Below are 15,244 nucleotides of genomic sequence, written 5' to 3' on the forward strand. Positions count from 1 at the left end.
ATTTTACTATCCATAAGGAATGATGGGAGCATTATGTTCAAAAGTGCAGAAAGTTGAAAACATTGATGCTTCAGAAATACCAGTATTAGAAACATATTTTTATAATCAGAAGGAAAAGGGCAGCATGAAACATAGATGGCAAAAACCACTCAGAGTCTTGTCTACGAGTCTGATGAGATTTATGATCTGTGGTCCTGGCCCATGCATTTTTGCAATGCTGAAAAAGCAAACACAAGGTAATGGAAAACAATTATGAGTCATTCCTTTACTTCAGAGGTGATTAATGTGACACGGTCAAGTTAAATCCTCCGAAGAGACATCAGCTATGTTTTCCATTGATGGGTTTTGTTAGCATGTGTTTGATACGCTTCCACAGGAGATTTTAATTTCCTGCTAAAAGATATGGTTCATGATCAAAACCAAGGTATACATAAATACTAGCTTGTAAGTATCAGCTTGTAAGACTGATGGTTTTCTTCAGCAAATGATAAGGAAATCTTTAGTTTTATGACACAAACAACTCTGAAGTAAAGCATGCGGAAGTGAATTGAGATATTCTAATGGACTAGGCTGCAAAGGATCTAATAGCATCTCATCAGACCACCATATTCCTGGTCTGTGTGTACTTGCATTTAAAATCTGAAAATATTTGTTGTTCTAAGTGAAAGAAAGAGTGGCATTCAGAAACATAGGGCAACAAAAAGGATGAGCTCAAAAAATACAGAGGGCCTTGGAAAGGGCTGCCAAATAAAACTATCTAAAGCCCACATCCACAAAACTGGATTGTCACTTTGGGCTTGCAAGCATTATTGAACACTGATCTGGCTCCTGTAGATATTTGCAAACCTACTGGTGTCACTGCAGAGGGCACAAAGTTACATTTAGCCCCTCATAGTTTCCCTTGATGTGTGCACTTGATGTGTGTCACTTAAGGTATTAATCCAAGAGCTTAAAACTGTCTTTCATCCAGTTTGTCTCCAATTTCTAATGGGAAACATGTCCTAGGGTTGCTTTGCCACCACCCCCAGCACTTCCGTCCTAAAATGCCTCCATTCAGAGTTTTGATTCCACTTTTGTGTGTGCTAAGTTAGCCCAGCTCTTCTATTGCCTTTCTCAGTTTCAGCAAATCTTGTTGGAGCAACATCTTCTCTGGATGGGAGCTGTGCCCAGAGGTTCTCTCCAGTGTAACCGAGTCTAGTTTTGTGGCTCGGCTGGATGGAAGTGTTTTGCAGAAGTTATTTCAAATTTTGTCTACTCTTACCTGTCATCAGGATGTCAACTCTCAACTCACATCCCATTTCTGTGCTTAGAGAGGCAGAAGATTGGTTATATGAAACTCATTTTTGATGTATTGAGTGCAGTTGTATTCTAAGGTTACAAAATCAGGTGCTGTCCTACAACTCAAAGCTTGAGGTAAATGTGTTCCTTGGGATGTGAATGCCATCCAGGCAAAGTCTGTTCACTCCTTGTTTTCCTCCATTTCCTTAATATCAGAGATAGGTGAACTCAGGGCTTCCACATACACAGATGTGTCTTGGTTCATTGTACTGCTGCAGAGGGATACATCTGTATTGAATTAACCATTTGCAGAAGTATTTAGCATTTTATGGTCAGTTTGTTCCTAGGAAAATATTGGAAAAGCTCAGTGATCTCAGGGTTTATCTGACACTTAATGAACAGTTTTTTGGACACATTCATTTTGGCATTTGGAAATGGATGACTCATTTATAATACATTTTTAGGGGCATTTCAGCAGCTTTTTCCCACTTTGCCCCCTTCACTTTTCACAGTTCCTTTTTTTTTTCCCCTAGACTTCACCCATAGCTACCTATATCCATATTCACCATATGTGTAGTGCTTGGGTTTCAAAGGGTCAATGCTGTTCCATTCTGTGTGGCAAATAAGCTGTTGGTGGCACTTCAGGACCGGATTTAGGGTTTGGTGGCCCTGGAAAGGGGAGAGCTGAGCAAGCCAGTGGGGCTCAGCTCCTTCTGGCATTATTCTGCCACGTGGACTGCAGTACTGTGACTCCTGCTTAAACCCCTGCTAAAAGCCTGTGTTTATTCTGCAGGTAAATTCCTTTTCCAAGTCAACATTTCCCAGATTGCTCTCTGTCACCTACTTGTTGTTCTTCCCCATGGAGAGCTTCTGATACTAAAATTCTCTCTGTCAAGACATACAATTTAGTACATTCTTTGCGTCAACCCTGAGTATATTGTGTCTTTGCTTTGTCTTGTTCTCACATTACTCACTAATAAAGATAGTTCTTATTCTCTATCAGAATTATTGTTCAGGAACACATAGTGGGACAGATCTCTGAGGATTAAATTCCTAGGTAGTGTTCCAAGGTTTCCTGGTTTCCCGGTTCTCTGTTGTAGATAAGGATCAACATACGAATAAGATTTTTTCTCAGGTCCATGTTAATCTCAGCTCTTGGGCACTGTTTTCTTGCTTTGTGGGGAAAGTGTGAAGTGGGTGAGTACATCCTCCTTTATTCACCCAACTATTTCTCTTATCTGGTGTTTTTAGTATCCAGACAGTATAACTGGAGTTTTTTCCTATCTTCATTTCTCTTTTTTGTGGTTTTGTTTTGTTCTGTGGCGTGGGTTCTTGTTTCTGTGTGCAGCTTTTTCTTTTCTTCTCTGTTTGTATGTTTGGGGCTTTTTTGCCAGCTTTTGGTGTTACTATTTATGCAACCTTTATTCTTAACTTTGATCTGATATTTAGGAAGTTTGCTCTATTTTTGCAGGATCCCAAGCATCAGATGTTAGCCTGTACTTATTCCTCTAGTACTGCTCTGTTACACTGATGATCCACAGAGGAAGAATTGCTTTAAATGTGCTGCCCACTAAAGATAAAGATAGCTCTTAATTCACCTTTTTCCCGAGAGACATCTTCAGGCTGTGAAAACTTTTAGGAGAGATATAAAGTGATAGAGAGTTTCTCATAAAAGAGAGGCCAAAGGCTGCTTGAACTAAAGCAAAGCAACATGGCATTTCAGTCCCAAAGATTTTTGCCTCTCCTTGCAAAGACCTGAAATGTAGTCAAAGGATGAAACTGAATCTTGAATTTATAGACACGTGGTTACTTACAACTTGCAGACAGAACTACAGAATATGGCCTTGCTGGTGAAGTTTGAAGATAGCCAAGAAGCATCCCTCTGATGCAATGTCCAAGAGAGATGGCTTTTTTGCTTCAGGAATGTCTGAGAGTACTTTGGTGCTTCTGTCTTTTTCTGAAGGACAGATAGTTTCTTGTGCTCACCTAAATTGCTTTTTATATCTTTTCAAATTGATATGAATTCATAACCTTAGTCCTTGGGGTCTGTTGCTGATTTGGAGTTGGGACCAGGGTCAGAGGTGGGAGGATAGAGAAATTTTACTTGAGTGGAATTCATTTGACCACAAAGTGCTATCAAATTATTTATCAAGTGTCACATATATGAAAAGAACTGTAGTGTTTCAGGGATCTGGCAATATCTAAGAGGGTGACAGAAAGGTAATAAATTTTACAGGGACCTAAACTATTACAGAATCCTGTCTACTGCCTCTGTTAAGACCCATTCTAAAGGCATTACATCAGCTTAAATAGAGGGAGTACTTGCTCACATCCCCTGTTGGGTCTAGAAAGTTAAATGGTCAGCAGAGGCAGGGGACAGATAAAAAATTATCTGCTTCTTTGAAGTCCACCAACCTTCATCTGTGAAGTTATCTTAGTCCATTGTAAAAACTTTAAAAAGTCAGTATGTGACAGTAGTGTCTAGTAATTTAAGTAAAAGAGAAGAAGAGGATCTACTCTCTGACAGTAATAAAATTCACATACCAGGCAGTTTTTATTCTTTGATCCATAAAAGCCAGGTATTCAAAGTACAGCTTCATTGTCTGCCTCATTAGCTAAAATGGAGCCTAAATTGAAAGGGAAACAAAGTGTTTGTGTGTTTTGGTACATCTTTTAATATAGATAATCTATTCAAGGGAAATCAACCAAGCAGACTGCTTTTGGAGAGTGGATGTCTGAAAGGAATAGCACTCACATCCCAAGACTTCTGTTTTATAATCATACCCCCCCTTGAATACTAAATATGTAGCTAATTGTGATAGAAAAATAAATAATTGTCTAAGAATTTACATTGTTACAATATAAATAATAAGATTATGGCCCTTAAATTCAGTTGAGATCCAGATTTGTTATGTAGAGTCTATTTTTAATAATGTTTGTTATGTCTTTTGAATCCAGTTTTGTCCTCATTAGGGAACCAGAGGTGCTGTCACATAGAATTTCTTGAGGAAGGGATATCCAGTGTCAGTTCCACAGCAGCAAAAGTAAAAAATGAGCACAGGCAGGTCAAAGCAGTGTTGTGCAGAGACACCTGGGTGAGCTGGGGCTGAAGTAGCTGCAGAAGAACATCTCACTACAGAATAATATATTTTGCTTCTCAGCAGAGTTGTGTAGCCAGAAGCAGAAGCAGGTGAAAGTAGCTCTGAATAGGCCTGCAGTCAGCCATGAGGATGTTTGTCATTATTGCAATGTAATAAGAACCCTTTTCTGGTTTCCTCTGCTGTGTTGATGTAGGATTCACTTAGTCTTGGCAGTCTGTAAGATGTTGAAACAAGAATATTGTTTTAACTAAAATAATGGTTTAAGATCACAAATTTTTGGAGACCAGTGGTGACAAATTTAAAACTTTGAAAGAATTGTTTGTATTCTTCCCCCTCTCCTCTACTGGCTTTGTAAGTAATTTTAAAACAATTTCCATTTTCTTTTCTTATATAGCTGGTCACTCATGCAGGATTCAGGATTCTGTGTGGAGCACTTTTTATTTGCACTTGATTTTATCTGACTTGTATCTGACTTTTTATACTTTCTTTAACTTTTGGAATAGGATTACTTGTACAACGACAGAGAAAGGCAGCCCAGATTCTGAAAGGGGCCTGTGGGTACTACTCTCCTGTGAACTGAAATAATTCTGGTTTGCACTGAGAATGCTTACTTATTTGTCAAGCTTCCAGGAGAGAGGTGGCAGAGGCAAATGCTCTGACTGCTGAACTTCAGCTGGGTGCTATTCATCAGGATCGTGTCATGCTAAGAGCTGCCGCAGAGCTCACTCTTGAGGTGACTCCTATAGCCATTATTTCCAAAACTAGCACTATCATCATTTCTGTCTGGACCATATGCATGGCAAAGAATAACTAAGGTGTATGTCAGCTGTCAGAAGACTTTAAAGTATATCTCTAAAATGTACTTAAAGAAGAAAACTTTCAGACATTTCACACTTGCACTGGCTGTGTTTATATATCTGCACGCCAGATTTTGCCCACAATAGACAGCGACTTAGAAACCGCCTATTTGAAGCCTAAAAGGCAAAAGAGAAATCTCCAGCAGAAGTGACTGAAGTCCCTACCGGGCTTCATTTCCAGGTGCCTGGGCTGATGGAATGTGCTCTTCCTCAGAGGGAATCTGAAAGGCAGTTACCTGTTTTATAGACCAGTGTAAGATAAGCCTGCAATGTTCAGCAGGTGTGGTGTCTGAAAGTAAGGACCCCTTACTGTGATACCTGGTTAGTCACTGTACATTTAACCAGCAATCTGTAGGGTGCTTGCATAACTACTTGTGCTTATCTTTAATCGGAGGAATAACAGCTCTATTCCTTCTCACTCTTATCTGTTACCTCTGTGTAAACCTAATATGCAGAAAGAAGCTAAGTTAGGAATGGAGGTGAAAAAGTTCAGGAGTTCTTCCAAAATGCTTTTTTCCCCTTCTCAATCTATTTTTTTGAAAACTCTTTTTCCTGGAGAGGGGCTGATGTGCATTGTCAGTAAAATTCCACCTCTCAGCATTGAACAGGAACATGGAGGAGGCTCATCTGTCATGTCCCCCAAACATCACAGTGAAGAGATGATGTACTCTTGCCTTGGCCATCAAAGGGAAGGGATGCTTTTCATGCTGTGTAACTCGTGGGCAGCTGACAAGGTTAAAAACATGGTTTCAAATCTGCCAAGTTATATTACAGATTTGATAGTCACTTTTAACTTTTAATCCAGAGTTTTCACGGAACTTTCTTGGGTAACTTTGCTGTGAACATCCTTCAGACTCGTTACACACTCTGGCAGCTTGAGTGAGACACTATCACTTGAGGTCATGAGTACATTAGGCAGAGAAATGAGGGGCTCTATATATACATATGTTGGTCTATGTTTACTCTGTGCAGAGGTTTGCTTTCTGTTGTATAAGTGTTCTTTTGATCAGTCTCACCTGCATTTTCTTGTAAAATATAAAGATCAGAAAGCTGACTCGTACTTGGATTCTTTGTTGGAATGAGATTACCCAGGTTGTTTCAGAATTTCCAGAGATTAGACAGATTCCATTTGTTTCTTCTCAGAACAGATGGTGGAGTAGAATTTGAATCATTGAAGTGATAGTGGGAGAGAAGTTACAGTGGGGGAAAAAAGGGAATTTAAGTGAAACTTTTCACACTTTCCCTTTTTTTGCTGATTCCCAGCTTTTGTTTTTATGTGAAGAGTTTAATAGATCCAGCTTTCAGATTTGTCTCCATTGTTCAGTGAACTATAAAATCAGATGGATACAATCTAGAATATTCTGTACTTTTACCAGATACTAAATGGATACTCATAAAGAGTTAGACTTTGACCTCATGAGTTGAGTTCAGATCTATTTTAGTGGGCTGTTTCCTTCTTCATTCCCTGAAGTGACAGAGCTAAAATCAGGATTAATTCTCCCACTCTTTAAAATGAGATGGATGGATGAATTTAGCACGGAGTCTGAAGAAGGCACATCAAAGCCACCATCACTACCAAAACTGAAGCCCTGGATAAGAACTCAGTCTATTTCTAGATCATCCCTTTAAATTATTTCTGTGCAGATATTTTTTATTTATGCTTCTGTATTGTCTGCAGTTGTAGGATCACAGACCAGGCTAACTCAAGGAAATAGCTGGCACAGGGCAGTGACAGAGATGGGGGACTGCACTCTGGATACCAACAGAAAAGACGAAACTGGACCCTAAGCTTGCTCTTTGCTTGGTTTGGTTTATTTTTATCAGTGCCTCTTGTACATGGCACAGATGATTGTGAGAGAATACATGAGTTAGTGTGCCTTGAGTCTCTGTGCCTGCAGCTCTCTCACTGACACCAACAAAATCCCAGAAATGCCTTGCTGCAGATAAGATGAATGAGAGATTTCCCCACTCCCCACACCGAGAGGCAGTCAATGCAGTGAGGGTTTTATTATTGGTTTCTGTAATTTCTGTTATATTGAATGGCTCCTCTTAGTGCTCCATGCACAGAGCTGAGAGGGCTGAGAGCTCACATGCCCTGGGCAGGGGGCTAAAAGCTTCCACAGGCTTCCCTTAACACCTTGTGGGTGGGCTCTGCTGGCTGACCAGACCTTCACTGCATGTTTGATGTGTTCTTCCTTTTTTGCTCATGTCTCACTTTGTTCTCTCTGCTGTTATGTGTCCAACCTCAGTACCTTAGGCTCCTGCTGAATGTCACCTCACCCCTGCAAGGGTCTCTGAGAAGCTGGGATACTTGAGGCATAGGCAATTGGATACAAGATTAGGGCTTCACTCTATTGGAGTTTTTATCTTTCTTTACTTGATCTGTCTTGACTTCCATCTGTGCTTTAAACTGTGCTTCTGGGTCACTTAAGTGGTGCTCGGGTTGTTAATTAAACTTGTCAAACTATTCTGTGGGGTAAGAGGTCTACACATGGTTAAAAAAAAAATCTACAGGCTTCCAGGGACAGATTCAGCAAAGTACTTACAGGAAGTGCCTAAATGGAGAGATGTGAATAGCCCTACGGACTTCAGTGGGATTATAGATGCAATTAAAATGATACCTGTGATAAAATACCTGGCTGCACTGAAGTCCAGTGAGAGGTTTCTCAGAGCTTCACCTGCCTTTCTGCAGCCCAAAGCTCTGGGTAGTTTCCAGGGGCTCTTCTGCAGCCCCTGTGTGGTGCCAATGCTGACAGCCATGCTGTGCCATTGGCCTCCCCAGCACCCAAATTTCACTCCAGAAATCCCAGGTCTGGGCTGGGAAGCAGGCAGAGGTGAGAGCACGGCTTTGCACGTGTCTCTCCCCTTTTCCTGGTGCATGAGCAGCGCTGCAGGAGCCGCTGGCTCTGTGGCCTGTGATGTGCTGGCAGGTGCAGCCGCAGGGCTTCAGACCCGCGTTAGCCGTGCCCGTCCCTTCCCACTCTTCCCAGTGATTTTCTGGCAGGGAAGAAAAGCTAGTTAGATTAGTAAATGTTTAGGCAGCATTCACTGTAGCTTCAGGAAACATGGTTGTGGTCAGTTTTATCTCAGTGCCATCCAGTACATGAAATAGCATAAAGAAAGAAGGGCAGAAATGTGGAATCATAAGAGGAAATTGTAGTAACACAAAAAAAGGGCAAAATTCAGAGAAGGACTACAATAGTAGTATAGGAACATAGAACTAAAGGTGTCACAGTTCATCACTGTGGGGATAAAAGGTGAAATTCTGTAGTTTAACCCATTGCATACTGCTCACATGATTTTCCACCCCTCAGATGCTTCAAATTGCTTTTCAACCTCTTTTCAAGCACTTCTAATGATAAAACATCAATTACAAGACTGTTGTCACTTTGCCTTTATATTTAAACTTTCTGACTGCCTTATTGAAATGTTTCAGCATAACACTGTCACCTAAAATACCCACAGTGCATTCAGCTGTAGGTGTTTGTGGGTTACTGTAAATGTCTCTGCACATATAGGCGTAAATAGCTCTCTTTTGATTCCCTAATTCAGAAACCACTGCCTCCTCCTCCCTCTGTCTCTGGTCTCTCTGATTCCACACAGCCTCATTAGTAACTAACCTTTAAATGCTCCCTCCAGGTCCAGGCCACTCTCCACTAAAAGAGACAGAGCATACAATTTGAAGCTTTTTGCAAGAGATGAAATTATATCCTCAACTCCCCTAGGTTTCATTTCCCCTTAGGAAACAAAGCAGCCTGAAGACTGTGGTGTCACCAGGGGTCTTGCTGTGGACAGTGGTGGCATCTCAGGTGCCTGTGGATTGTCAATGGCAATCCAAGATGGTCCTTTAGGAGACCCAGGGCTTGGCTTTGCCACTGAACAGCTCAGGACTGATGAGTATCCTGTCTGCTCCTCTGTTCAGAGCCGTGATTCATCTCTGAGGAGGCTGATCTGAGACCCCCATTGCACAGGCATTTCCTCAACATCTAAGGCAAGGACTTAGTCCTACTTGATATTTTTTAAATCAATATTTCATTAAGCAATGCTTTTATGACATTTCAGTATTCATCTACAGTAATTAATATAAGCCTTTTATCTGTGTAAATCAAAACACTTTGGGAAAGCTGAAGTGCATGAAAACTCTGTATTAAAGATGAAGAAATATGAATCATGCAGAGGGATTATGTACTTTGCCCAATTGCCTGGCCAATTAACAGTTTAATTCTTAATCCAGTTCCATATCCACAGGGCCACGTTGCCAGATTTTATCTCCTAAATGTAAAATATTCTACATCTGAAAAAAACTAATCAAGTTAATGTCACAGTCACTTTGCAATTCAAGTAATACTCTATTTTTAATGAATTTAATGAAAAAAAATGTTTGGTAAGGGTGTTTTTCTGAAATGTCTGTATTTCAACCTAGTCTAAGATTTTCATTTATTGACATGTTTAACACTCAACTGTTAAGCAACATGTTTAGTTTTCCTTATTTTAATGTTTCACTCTGGTTGTCTGTGCATGCAACTGGAAGAGAAGTCACAGACAAACCTTATTTCTAAGGTGTTTCATCACCAAAACTTAGGTGAAGAATACAAGTGGAAAGAAGTGTTTACACAAAATTGATGTTCTCTGGTTTCCCTGTGTTTTTTTTTTATTCCAAGGGGCTAGCAGCTTTCCATTTCATAGCAGGAAAACAACTAAACTAGAGGGACTTCACCTACACAAATGCATTTTGTGAGATAATTATTCAACTGACATTACAGAGCTTAAAAACTCTCAGACTTCATGGTCTCTGAAGACTAAATTCATTATATCTTAAACAAGACAAGATTCTCCTTTGGGAATTTTCTGTCTGTCTGTTTTTCTTATATATATAGTTTATCTGCTTAGGAATGGGGCAAGGAGAATAGATCAGCTCAAATTTATTGATACTTTTGACTTTTCTTTTTCCCTAAAAAAAAAAAGAAAAAAGTTGCTTGTTATTAGAAACATAACCTACTTCTCCTTATTTAGGCAGGCACATGCTTCTCTCCTCAGCTGAGACACAAGGCCCTATTCTTAGCTTCACTTTCATTTACACTGTGCCTTGAGGCAAGATGCACAGGATATAACAGCTCTGCAGTTAGGACTGGTTTAAACTATGTAAAAATCAGAGCCCTCTCTAACATTACAGGCAATTTTAAGGGTATGTGAAAGGATGTTAGAAACCTGTTACAGAAACCCTATCCAAGGATATGTAACCTTGACAAGCAAGAAAGGAACATTAAAAATATTTGGAAATATTTGAATGCAGTCACTCAGAAGGGTATGGAACCAGCCTGCTACTTCATCCTTATGGCAGCTGAGAACCAGGAAATGTCTGCAGTCAAGGGTTGGCTCCCCAGGGGATGAAGCTTACTCAGTTTCACTGATGTTCATTTGCACAAATTGACAAGCTGGACAGATTGGAGAAATTGACATACTCAGGGCATTCACCTGTGATGGATGCACTCAGCCTCCTCACCCAAACTAGCAGCAGTCTGGTACAAACTCCAAAGGAGGTAAAAACTGGTCATAGGCAAGGCAGAATCTCCCCAGGGAAGCCACAAAGGGCAGAGTGACCCAGGGAGCACAGGTGCACGTGGACTTGGAGCACCAAGCATGCTGTTAATGCAGGTGGGTTTGCCAAGACTCATGAGTGTGGGTACAGGGAGTCTCATGGTTGCCTTTCTCGTTGTATGCACTTGAACTGGGGGCCAACTGCTTTATCCCTTAAATATAACAGCCTAATTGAACTCTCCCTGCTAGGCAGTGTGGCTGCATAAGTGTGATCTCCACTGGAGCTGGAATGCCTCTCCAAGTTTGAGATTCTTTACCTGAGATCAAGACATCCTTCCTTACCCCAGGCAGAGAGATACCTTCCTTGCAACACATCCTCTGTAAGTAGCTGATAGCATGCTAAATTAATACTGGTGAAATCATGTAATGGATGCCTTTGCAAACAAATTGATTCCTTTGATACAAACAATTGTCCAAGTCTGAGACTAAGATTGGCCCTAGGTGCAGCTAGGCTTCATCACGAGTTTAGAAAGCCGGGGATTCACTCTGAGCCTCGTGACTCAAGGGGAGAACCTCCCACACCTCCCATGTTAGATCTTTGGTCTCTGTCACTCTAAATGGATTCTGACTTGATTTACCTTTGTATGTTTCATCCATGAAGTAGGTAATGGAGTGAACCTTGCCATTGAATTTGTTAATGCACATTTTAAAAAAGAGCTATTAAATCTATTTTTGCCAATATCTTTGATGGTGATTCCTTGAGTGACCCTAAAGCATTCATTTGTGACATCACTGCTTGTTATTTCTCCACTGTTGCTTCAGCACTACCTATTATCCCTTTCTTTAAGATCTGCACCTTACTTAGCCCTCCTGTCTCTGTACCTGGATGAAAGGAAAACAGACTAAAAACTGTACTTGGAATATGGCCTTCATTATCCCAAATTATTTCACAAACATCATAGAGTATTTGGTAAGAGTCAATCTTCCCGATAAAAATTCGACCCACAAGGTGTTGAGCAGAAGAAACAGTATGGAGACAGTTCTTATTCAAATCCCGAAAGGCACGTGCCAGCTTGGCTGGTCATGGCTTTGCAGTCCATCCCACAGTATCCAAACCAGGAGTTTGCTTCTGCAGAAACATAGCTGCTTACTGGCTGTGTTTGTGCTCCTGGGAGGTGATGTCCAGGGAGCTGTGGCCTGGGATATGTGCAGGAGATGCAGGGCCCTGCTGTGGCCTGGGGTATGTGCAGGAGATGCAGGGCCCCGCTGTGGTGAGGCCAGGCTGCGCTGTGGAGGTGCCGTCTGCTCCACCCAACACCACAGCGGGCATCCATCCTCTTTGGAAGCTGCGTGTGTCTGCCTAGCCCAAAATGGGCAGCAAGATCCCTCTCCCTCCTCATGAACCTCTTGAAGCTTCCCTTGAAGTCCCTGAGCAGAGGAGCAGCTCCTCCAGGTGTCTTGAGGGGGGCCTCGCCCCATTTTGAGGGGAAGACAAGAAGTGAGAGGAAATTATTTATTTCTCTTTCTCCCTCACCACCTCTCCAAGTATGCTGGGGAGGGCATGGATGGACTGGCATCACTCCTCTCAGGCACAGCTGCTGCAGAGTTTGGCACAAGGCTGAGAGCAGTGTCCATGGCTTGAAATACTGACACTGGTGCCAGCAGCAGCTATTCTGGCTCTTAGTTTAGGGATTTTGAAATGATCTCCCCCAGGTGAGGAATCTGGCAAAAAAAAAAAATTTAGGCCTTCAAATGACAGGCATTTGCATTTTGAGTGTTGGGTGTGTAAAGAGTTAGAGGGGACTTGGTCTGTTACCATGTATATCAGAGGCCTGATTAAGCCAGTTACTGCAGGGGCAGGTGTTTCTGTGAGGAAAGACTCTGGCTTCAAATCAGTATCCATGACTATTACTGAGAGTGAAGATAAAGCATCAGTTTCATCACCACAACAAGGTTTTCAGCAATTAGAGCCATTGGCATGTCTTGCAGCTGGTGCTGCAGCAAAACTGCCAGAGATCTGGACATTTCCCTCATCTGGGTAACAATGATAGATAAAGGTGTAACTTCATAATTGACCAGGTGGGGATTTATATGCTCGCTGGTCTTTGTTCACCATGTGTCCTTGCACAGCACAGAGTAGTCATCTGTTCTCTGCTTGCTTGTTCCCTTGTTATACCTGAAGATCTGTCAATGCCATGCAAATAACTCTGCACTAAAAAGAAGCAAACAGAACCAGTTCCATTTCTGCTGCCAGGGCATATGCACAGAGCCTGGAGCATCTGCTTGGGCCAAGTTGGTGACGTGACACTGCTGCGTGATGGCAAAGACATCGTCAGACCTTCCTTCCCCCAGACTTCATTTCTTCACCTCTTACTGAAAACCTGTCTGCTGTGGTGTTTCATGTTTATTAAGTAGCTCTCCCCTTCTATGTTAGCTCAGTGCCAAGATGCTGAATGGTTGGAGGACCCATTCCACTAGAAATTTGTTGTTTGGAATATTCTCTGACAGATCAGATAAACTAAAAGATCCTTTGGCAGCATGGGTACGGAGTCAAAGTTGAGGATGTCAGGTGAGCTGGTATTGATGTATCTCACAGCTCTTTTTGTGGTTTGGTGGTTCCAGAGTTTTGGTTGCTAAAAATAGCTGTGCTGCTGCAGAAATGCAGTCTTCAGGAAGTAATTTTATAAAGCATTATAAAGTGGCTCTGCTCTGAAAAATAACCCAGGAAAAAGTGTGGTATAGGAGTCTGTATTTATTGCTTTTCATAACTGGTTGGGATCCATACATGAAGCCATGTCTTCTGCATCATTCTGCACTGTCCCTGGTAAAGGAAATGTGAAAGCTCATGAAATAGGGAAAACCTTTTTCTCCTTCTCTTGCTCTCAATAGTATCAGTTTTATGCAACTAGAAAGCAAAAGGTAGTAAAAATCTATTTCAGTCACCTGAAATCAGCAAAAGTGAGAATTCACAGAGTGAGCAGGTTGGTTATGTGAGAAGGTGCTGCATGTGGAGTCAGTTTTCAATGTGGAATTTCACCATAATTGCTCACTCACATGAGAACACATGACGATTTGGAAGAAAGACATGCATTTTCTCCCCCAGGAGTAGCAGCTGCCCAGACACAGGATGGTAACTGCCAAGGACCTGACTGCTGGTCTCTGGTGTCTTTTAGGTAAGGACTATTACTGCTGGCTCACCCTCCCAAACTGGAACTCAGTCCCCAGGCTCGGCTGGCCAGATGTGGTCTCTGGTATGAGCATTCCCTGAAAGCTGTGAGTGAGATGCCACCAGAACAGTGCAACATCTTCCCCATCATGACCCATCCCTGCATGCCCCTGATCAGTGAGAAGGCCCTCCATCTCCCTTGCATGTTTTGTCTCAAATATGAATTTGTTTGCGTGATGGAACTCCTCAGTTTTCAAGGAGGGAAGCTCCAAGACAGTCTTTGTGAATTTGGGGCAGCCAGAAAGAGTGGAAGGGGTCAGTCTTGGGTTAGAGGAGCTGTAATTAGCCTGAATCAGAAGCTGAAACTTAAGACAGAAATGCATTTAATGGCAACCTCTGTTTTTCTGTGGTCACTCTGCCTCCAAAACATGCATGATCTGCAGGCAGAGGTGGAGATGTGGCATCAGTGCTGGGTTCACCCTCTGAGCCACCAACGCCCTGCTCAGCCCTCGGGGAGCGGTCCCCAGCCCAACTTCAGCGATGGGGGCTCCCTCCTCTCTCCTGCTCACAACTGAGGTGTCATTTCCCCTGCTCACATCCATTCTGCAGCAGTGGTGATCCCTGGGGAGCACAAATGTATCACTGTTTCCACAGAACCATGGGATGCTCCAGGAAAAAAGAAATCAGAGGCTGGTACCCTGGGAAAAATTTCCAAATCAGACTTCAAAGCTGGATTGGGTAGGGCTGCTGGCAATGACAACTGCAAAAAAAACCAACTGTTCTTTTTGCCTGTATGTGTAGCCTCTTGGATAGTAATTATATTCATCCAAGTTATTTTACTATTCCTCAGGAAAAAAAAATAATATTCCTTAAAAATATGTTTTGTATGCTAATCTGGCAATGTGGCTTTCCTAAAAAGAAGCAGTTAGCTCCAATTTCTTTTAGGAATGGATTGTAAAATGGTTGTAGGATTTTTTCCCCCTGATAATCAAGCTAAGTGGTCAAAAAACAAGTCAGTCCTTGGAATTAGTTACTGGAATTAGTCTTGACTTTACATTTTATTAGACCTAATTAAATATTCATATTAGATAATTCTTAATTGTCATTTTGTCATAATTAAAAAAGATAAGGTTTATTAAGTGGTTTTTTATTAACTGTTCTATGCAAATGCTTCCGTCAAAACTTAATTGTTATTTTGCTTGTGGTTTATTTAAGGCATCTCTATAGTGCTGAATATTGCATCTGAACTGACCAATCTTTATATTTCTTCTTATCATTCTTCATAGAACCACGGGATGGTTGGA

Source organism: Melospiza georgiana, chromosome Z (assembly GCF_028018845.1).
Source record: "Melospiza georgiana isolate bMelGeo1 chromosome Z, bMelGeo1.pri, whole genome shotgun sequence".
NCBI lineage: Eukaryota > Metazoa > Chordata > Aves > Passeriformes > Passerellidae > Melospiza > Melospiza georgiana.